This window comes from Labrus mixtus, chromosome 2 (assembly GCF_963584025.1).
Source record: "Labrus mixtus chromosome 2, fLabMix1.1, whole genome shotgun sequence".
NCBI classification, from domain to species: domain Eukaryota; kingdom Metazoa; phylum Chordata; class Actinopteri; order Labriformes; family Labridae; genus Labrus; species Labrus mixtus.
This window is the reverse complement of record NC_083613.1, coordinates 34,769,396-34,778,084: the sequence shown is the minus strand read 5'-3', so window position 1 is coordinate 34,778,084 and position 8,689 is coordinate 34,769,396. Positions and strand designations below refer to the sequence as shown.

The window sequence follows — 8,689 nt, the reverse complement described above, 5'->3', positions numbered from 1 at the left end:
GTGTTGTAGTACTCAAAATCAGTCTTAGTCTCAAGACTGGTATGGAGACTACTTGTTGAAGGTCTCTGTCTCGGAATAAAACGCATTTTACCCAGTCTTGTTTCGGTATCAGACTGGGCGGACTCTGGATTTTGGCTATTTTTCCACGTTATTACTATGATAGAAAACGGCTATTTCTCAAAGAACACACACTTTTATTTATTTGAAGTTTGATTTTTATCCCCCGGTTACGGACGCAACCTTCCCGGTGTTACGGTCTAAGTGAGGGACACGCCCCCTGCACACAAGATGATGATTTTACAGTGATAACTGTTAACTGAGTCTGAATGCTTTGGTGAACAGTTTGTAACGAGCAGACTCGCACCCTCTGAGCTGATCTGACTGCTCGCCCCGCCTCTTTGTTTTTAAGCTCCAGCTGATGCCGCGATGCACTTGTGACGTCACGCCTGTCAAACAAGAGAGCGGTAAATTCAAGCCGTGTCAAGGAGGAAGACAGATGATCGCCTGCTTAGCTCCGCACCCTGCGGCTAGACAGAAAAGTCAAGGTAATTAAGGCCCTCAGCAACGCTCTCCTCAACGCCACTGCACCCCGCAGATCACTCAGCAGGAAACCGTAACAGCCGGTTCAGTCAAAGACCGCTGGCTACTGCTCTTTGACGTGCCCTGACCAGACCTGACAGACTGTGAGTTATTTTGTTTTCTGAACTGAACTGACTTTCTTTTTCTTTTCTTTTCACTCAGAAAGACAGAAATTTTTGTTTTGAACTGAAAATTAAGAGCCAGAAAAAGGTCATTTTTGTTGATTATTTTGATTTACCTCAGAAAGCGAGAGACTGAGAAAATGTTGTTTTTCAAAGTTGCTGGTGATATATTTTTGTGGTTGTTGGGTTTTCTGTTGACCTAATACAATAACAATTTATTAAAATTAACCTGTGTGGAAGTTTTCTGTATCATTTTTATTATTAGTATAAGGTGGTTAAGTTTTATACTTTTACATCCTTTGTGTTGGTTTTTACAATAAGTGTGGTGACTTTTTGACAACGAATTACAAACAAAATGACTTTTGCGAGGGACAGCCCTGACTGGCACCCCAGAAACCAAACAAAAATTAAATTAAAAATCTTGCCTGCTAAACAAACTGGTGAAGAAGGCCAGCTCTGTCCTGGGCTGCCCCCTGGACCCTGTTGAGGTGGTGGGAGACAGAAGGATGATGGCAAAGCTATCATCGCTGATGGAGAACGTTTCCCACCCCCTGCATGGTACTGTAACAGCTCTGGGCAGCTCCTTCAGCAGCAGGCTTCACCACCCGCTGTGTCAGAAGGAGAGATACTCCTGACTGCAGCAGGAAGGAAGGAGCAGGTCCTTCCTTCCTGCTGCAGTCAGGAGTGCTCCCAGTAGATCACAAAACACACACACACACAACTGGACAATTCATTCTGACCTTGTACAATAATAATGTTATATTAATGTTATATTATATCAAACCACTTTGTGCAATAACATGTTACACGTTATGTGCACTGTGTGCATGTCTGTGTTACACTGAATATTCTGACTACATTTATGTCAAAACTGCAGCTCTCAGCTGATCTATTTTTTTTTAATCAATTTTTTTTATCTATATTGTGGTATCTATCTATTTTTTGTAAATTTTTCTTTTTTCTTTTTTTTATTTAAATTGTGTACACTTTTCGTTTGCAATCGTTGCTCTTTGCTGCTGCAACACCATAAATTTCCCCGTTGTGGGATAAATAAAGGATTATCTTATCTTATAACCGTCACATGGTAAATGGTGCGGCCTCACATGGGGCACCATTTATTTATGGTTTCAGGTTTCTAAGAATGGGCTGACCACCTAAGACTCCCAAATTAAAGAGATGACAGGTTGCAGTTCAACTAATTTATTTATCCATCCAAAGCCATGGTTTCTGTGTATCAACAAACATATTTCAAATTAGTAACATAATCTAATCACCAACAACAAACAATTACTCATCATTATAAACTTAATAGTCAACTCAAACAGATTTAAGAAGCAGTAGATAAGATAAGATGTCTTACATGTTCAGGAACACATGGCAGAGGTAGTGGATGGAGATCTGAAGAGATCTACAGGTTTGTGTTTGGTGTGTGGCTGCAGTCACACCTGACTGCAATGATCAATCCAGCAGGACATTGAATGGTTATGACATCTCTGTCCACCAGAGGTCACCATTGAGACCTCCATGGAGATAATTCACATCAGTTACCAAAGGTTGGCAGTTTGGTGTGGGGGGATGGAGAGCAGGCCTGAGGCTGAAGACCACAGCTGTCGGTACGGGGTGTAGGGATGGAGGTGGTTGGTGAGGTACAATGGGGCTAGAGCATGGAGAGATTTATAGGTGAGTTGGAGGGGTTTATATTGGTACCAACTAAAAAACCTTGAGAAACACTTTCAGTGGTCAGAACTGTTTGTTTTATGGTCTGTACATGCTGCAGTGGGGTATGTGTCAGACGACAAATCACTGCATGTTGAAGAAACAACCTTTATCTCTACACTTTGCATTCTTCATGTTGATTGACACATCAGACTGTAATGACAGAAAACACGGCATGTACATGACAAGATCTGCAAAGAAAAAGACCCTCCTCATCAACAGGTGGGGGCACAAAAGGGCCCCTTGTGTCCTGATGAAAGGATAAGGATATCAGTTCAGGTAATAACCCGAAATCCTACTGATATGTCACATAACCTACCCTATACACCATTAGTCGCCACCGCAACCCAAACAGCATCGCCACCTTGAAGAGAGTCAGGCTCCTTACATGCGAGCTCCAGGTAGTGACAACGCTGATACCCCCTACCCTACCACATGGCCCCTAACGGCCCCACGACCAGAATGCAACTATACCTGGTGAGAACTTGAAAATGAAAAAGAATGGCGAAGAAAACACAAGAGAAAATGGATAAATACAGAGAAACCTCCTGTAGAGAGAGCTTAGAAAGAGAAGAAGGTGAAGCAGAGCTAAAGTTCATTCATTCATTCTGATACCCAAAAGAGGAAATTGAGGAACTTTAACCTTATAGCAATACCAGAATCTCTGTTTATCAAGTGAAAGAAAATGAGGAAGATCTGAAATGCAAATGCTTGGCATGTGACTAATGTGTGACCCACTTCCTCTTTAAACACTTTCTCAATCAGCAGTGTGCAGTCTGGAAACGAACATGGTGAGGTTCATCTCTAAAGAGTCGCCTGAGATCATGGTGGATTATGTCAGGAGGTCTGAGGAGTGACTGCTGCAGCGCCTGGTGAGATAATATTTGTTCAAAATGTCTTGAATGTTTTATTTCTTCTTTCAGCAAACATGTCGGAGCCGTATAAAAATGTGATCCATCGGTCTTAGTTTGCTGTCAGTTTATTCGGCCATTTCCCCCATTAGATGATTCACGGAGTTTATGTTTATATCATCTGTTCAATTTATTTAATTCACTTTAAAACTCAACTTGATTTATTATGGAGCTGCTGAACTTTTTCCTCAGCCATCCTCATATCTATTCAACTTGATATTATCGTTTCAACCTTGAGATATTGGTGGGATTTGTAGTTTTATCCAGAAAGATCTCAACTTTAAGCTTATTTTGGACTCTTGCTTTTTTGCTGATACCTTGTTCCTGACTTCTGGGTTTAAGAACTACAAATCCCACCAATATCTCACAGTGAAATGATTAAATCACTAGGTACCAGCAACAGGTGACAGTTGAGATGATTCTGGATGACTGTGTAAACCAGCTCCTTGTAGAAGCTGCTTTGGATTCATTGTGTCCATGTGATTCTTCACTCAGGGGGAAAACTCTTAACACCGGTTGCTGTGAGCTTTGGCGTCCTGTATTTCCTACAAGTGGTTCTCAACATTTCCCTGCACCTTGCTATCTGTGAGTCATTTCATCATGTTTCTCCATTTTGGCGTGATTTTTCTGTACAAAGACTTCTTTGAAACGTTCTACATTTATAATAACCACCACATGTCGAATCACTACGATGGCAAGAAACAACAAGCCCCTAGAAGTATGTTTGTGGGGCAACATGTAGAATCCGGTTCAGTAAGATTGAGAAACATAGCAGTTCCTCTTAGGTTTGGATTGACCAACTTAAACTGAGAGAAGTTTGGGCAACTTTAGAAACAGAATGAATCATGAGGCATCATAACACTTCTAAAAAATCTGACATATTGCTGTAAAATAAAGTAAGAAGAGATTGTGACTCCTTGTCTTCTTACTCACAATATACCACTTTAATTCTGTTGTTTTTTAAATTATTATAAAAAGTTCCAAAAGTGATCCCAAAAGGTGGGTTTGTAAGTCTGTAAATTAAAGTCCCCATTGGTGTCAGTTCATTTATAACATAAGGCTGATAAAGGCTGGTTGGGGGCCCCCCCTGTGAGTTTTTGCCCCGAGCCTGAACAGAATCCAGAATCAGCACTGAGCTGCAGATTGAAAAAACAAAAAAAAGGTTTCTGCTCTTTCAGACACTTCTGACAGGAAGACCACGATCAATCTGACTGACTTTGGTGAGTGCAAGAAGTCTTAGATCTCCCCAAAACATGTGTGTGAAGTTTCTTGTTCTAAATCCACTCTGATCCTGTATTTGATCATGCCTATAAACCCCTCTATTTCAGCTCTGCTCAGAACAGGCTGTTTCTGTGTCTGTACCTTTAAATGTAAATGAGTTGTGTCTGAACATGCCCCTCTCTGGGCTCAGGGCTCGGGCTTTATCGCTCCATGACAAATAGTGCTGAAAACTGAATTTGAATGTTGTCTTTTATCGTTTTCACACTTCAGATCCATATTTTCAACGAGGATGGGTTTATTTCCGTTCCAATTTGTATTTTATTTCTTCTTTGAGTAAACCTTGGCAGGAGAGTCGAGTCGACTGTCTGCAGCAAGGAGCAGACCTGGTGATCATCAACAGCAGAGAGGAACAGTTGTGAGACTTGGGGCTGATTCAGATATAGATATTAGGAAAGACGGGGTTTCCCTACCAGAAACTAATGCAGGGGTCTTTAGCATGACCACGTTTGTGAACCCCTGACCTCGGTGACTCTAAAGATTTCTGATCTTTCTGTGTAAGCAGGACTTCACTAGAAAGTTCTTTGGGCTGATTTGGATTGGACTGACTCAGAGAGGACACAGTGGGACGTGGAAATGGGTGGACGGCACGCCACTGACCAAAAGGTTTGAACAAAATGCTTTTAATCAAATAAGATGCAGAAACCAAAGACCCCAGAGCATCATCTGCAGGGGAAAATACTGCAACCTAAAGCTGAGAGAATAATCAAACATGTTGATGCTGAAGCTTATTAAGATTGTTTGTTGGTTGGTTTCAGTTATTGGCGTCCCGGGAAGCCCAATGAATTTGAAGGCAAAAAAGAAGATTGTGTGGTAATAAAGCACCATGAGATGGACGACAGCTGGAATGACATCCCATGTGAGGATCAGAACTTCTGGATCTGTGAAAAGATGGTGGCTGTATAACTCAGCAGGTGAAACCTCTGCAGAGCTGACATGAACTGGAGTCCACGACGTCACGCTTTGCAGCAATAGCATCACCGTTCATCACGCTCCACATGCCAAGTGCAAGTGTTGGTCAGAAGGATCATTTCAAACAGAAGAGATGTTTCCTGAGCAGAGGCCTTATTGTTGTTGTTTTTTATCCGTATAATCATATCTCTGACTCCCATCTGATCAGGTAATGAAGACATTTAAGGAGAACTTGTACAACTGATTCATAAATCACTGAACGAAAAGTTTAACTGTCTTCATCAAAAAATCAACATAATAACATAGAACATATTCTCCCGTCCCGTCTCGTTACCTTCTCTCTTCTTCTGTCTAATGTCACCCCGTCTCTTCCTGTCTCATCCCGTTATGTCCCGCCAATCCCCTTCATGTTCCGTCCTGTCCTGTGATGTCCCCTTTCATCTCATCCTGTATCTTCTCATCTCTTCTAGCCTTGTTGTCTCGCCTCTTCTCTTCTCGTCCCATCTCATCTCTGCCTGTTCACGTCCCGTCTCGTCCCTACTCAACTCTTCTGTCTAATCTTGTCTCTTCTTGTCCCATTGCGTCCCTTCTTAACTCTTCCGTCTTGTCCCATCATATGTAGCGTATTCATTTGAGCACTCAATCGTATTTCACAATTTGGGTGTATCCGAATAAAATTCAAGAAAAATCTCTTTAGGATTAAAAATTCGGATTACTTTGCATTAACAGTGCAATAAAGCTGGTTTAATTGAGAGCCTCACATGGGGCACCATTTATGTTGTGGTTTTATATAGTCAAATTTAGTTCTTTTATTGATAATTATTTTTAGTTTTATTGATTTGGGGCACCACTCTGACATCAGAATAACCAAATATCACCGAAATCAGTCTCGAATTAGGTAATTAATTACTAATATTGTTAATAATTAATTAATAACCTGTATTTATGTGCACTGTGTGCATGTCTGTGTAACACTGAATATTACAGACTACACTTTTGTCAAATAGCTGATCTGTTTTTTATTTTGTAAATCTATTTTTTAGTATCTATTTTTTGTATATTCTTAATTTTTATTTTTTATTTAAATTGTACTGTGTTCACTTTTTGTCTGCAATCTTTGCTCTTTGCTGCTGTAACGCTGTAAATTTCCCAGTTGTGGGATATATAAAGGATTATCTTATCTTATCTTATCTTATCTTATTTAATAAATTGAAGGTGCTGTTATAACGCTGTTTACGGAAAACAAACACAGGACGCGGCGGCCCATACACAGAAACAAAACAAAAGTTTGAAACCGGTAAAACTCAGGATGCGGCGGTCCAATTAAGAAGAAAAAGATTACAGTTTTTACATTAATAAAACAAATATTAAACACATTCTCTGAAGCTCAGACCACGCAGACCTGTCCGCAATTGATGAAGGACAAAAGGTACGACGATGAAAACAGATCTTCCGTCCGTTCCAGTGCAGATGAGTTTTTGATGGTGGCGAGGATTCCTAACGGCAAGAGCGGCGTCGATGTGTTCTCCTTCGAGTGGGAAGACGTCCGTCGATGTCCTTTTCATTACAGGACGGCATAGGACCGTTATCTTTTCAGTCAATGTCAGTTCAATGGAGGATCTGAGCTCGGGATTCAGAACACTGTCCGCGCTTAGGCCGAGGGTTGCCTGCGCGCCGAAACTTGAAACAATGAGAAGGGTACTGTAAAAACAGGAGGAAAACTTGCGTCTCCGAACACTTGAAGTCAGCACCTGGAAAGAGAATGGACAATGGGAGACCACTGGTTTTGTTGTCAGACCTGCTCCTATCAGAGCCTTGAACCCAGGCTCCCCCTACACTTCACACCTTAGCGTGAAGTACTGCAGAGCATGCTGGGATTAAGAGTTCTTTAAGCTCCTTTGTGTGTTTTCCCTCCATTTAACATGCAGTCAGGTTTTGGAGGCTTTCTCCTATTGGGCTGGGACCCAACACTGTATAACTCAGCAGGTGAAACCTCTGCAGAGCTGACATGAACTGGAGTCCACGACGTCACGCTTTGCAGCAATAGCATCACCGTTCATCACGCTCCACATGTCAAGTGCAAGTGTTGGTCAGAAGGATCATTTCAAACAGAAGAGATGTTTCCTGAGCAGAGGCCTTGTTGTTGTTGTTGTTGTCTTTTTTATCCGTATAATCAAATCTCTGAATCCCATCTGATCAGGTAATTGAGACATTTAAGGAGAACTTGTACAACTGATTCATAAATCACTGAACCAAAAGTTTAACTGTCTTCATCTAATAATCAACATAATAACATAGAACATATTCTCCCGTCCCGTCTCGTCTCGTTACCTTCTCTCTTCTTCTGTCTAATCTCACCTCGTCTCTTCCTGTCTCGTCCCGTTATGTCCCGCCGATCCCCTTCATGTTCCGTCATGTCCTGTGATGTCCCCTTTCATCTCATCCTGTATCTTCTCATCTCTTCTAGCCTTTTTGTCTTGCCTCTTCTCTTCTCTTCTCGTCCCGTCCCGTCTTGTCCCTATTCGACTCTTCTGTCTAATCTCGTCTCTTCTTGTCCCATTGCGTCCCTTCTTAACTCTTCCGTCTTGTCCCATCATATGTAGCATATTAATGTATTAAGATATTAATAAATCCAAATTTTTACCTCGGAATATAAAAATGGGGAACCACCTCTGGTGATGAGGAGGAATTCAGCCGTAGTTGTAATAATGAATTAATCAATCAATCATATGTCAGAACGGCGAGCTCTTCAGGACAGTTTAAATCACAGAACACACGGACAAGCTCTGAAGGTTTACGTGTAACTTTAATGAAGTAATTGAACAATAATGCAGATTAATGAGACACATATCAATGAATATATATGGATGAGTATATTAATGAAACTATAAGGTATATGACATTGGTATGGTGAAGTTATAAGGTGAAAGTAACTAATTAAAACGAGAGGTTGGAATTGATTTAACGAAATGTGATTAAAGAAAATGTGATTAACGAGTTTGTATAAGAGATCTGGACTCGGCTTTTGATGTTGGACACGACCCTTCTGGTTTCAAACACGAGCTGAGAACGCAACCTTACTTTGGATTGTGTTCGCTGCGGACTCCTCCACGACTGGTTCAGTTTTCAAAGGTACTGACAAATTCTTCCGAATCCGCCAGACTTCGTGCT

General features: G+C 41.2%; 3 long non-coding RNA genes across 4 annotated transcripts in view; 2 read left to right on the top strand and 1 right to left on the bottom strand.

Moving 5' to 3' along the window:
• The first annotated feature begins 441 nt into the window (after positions 1 to 441).
• Positions 442 to 4,548, top strand: LOC132954020 (uncharacterized). Of its 2 annotated transcripts, none has more exons than XR_009665708.1 (4): positions 442 to 683; positions 3,186 to 3,289; positions 3,824 to 3,913; positions 4,507 to 4,548. It is a non-coding gene; the product is annotated as an uncharacterized LOC132954020 (long non-coding RNA). The 2 variants fall into 2 exon arrangements; XR_009665707.1 differs by having other exon boundaries at positions 3,183 to 3,289.
• A 565-nt stretch (positions 4,549 to 5,113) lies between these two features.
• Positions 5,114 to 7,776, top strand: LOC132954013 (uncharacterized). The gene is made up of 2 exons (XR_009665706.1): positions 5,114 to 5,212; positions 5,365 to 7,776. It is a non-coding gene; the product is annotated as an uncharacterized LOC132954013 (long non-coding RNA).
• Positions 7,777 to 8,305: 529 nt separating this feature from the next.
• LOC132954028 (uncharacterized) overlaps positions 8,306 to 8,689 on the bottom strand; it is a 622-nt gene continuing 238 nt past the window's right edge. Inside the window, exon 2 of the long non-coding RNA XR_009665709.1 lies at positions 8,306 to 8,653. This is a non-coding gene — a long non-coding RNA (uncharacterized LOC132954028). The remainder of the gene's footprint in view (positions 8,654 to 8,689) is intronic.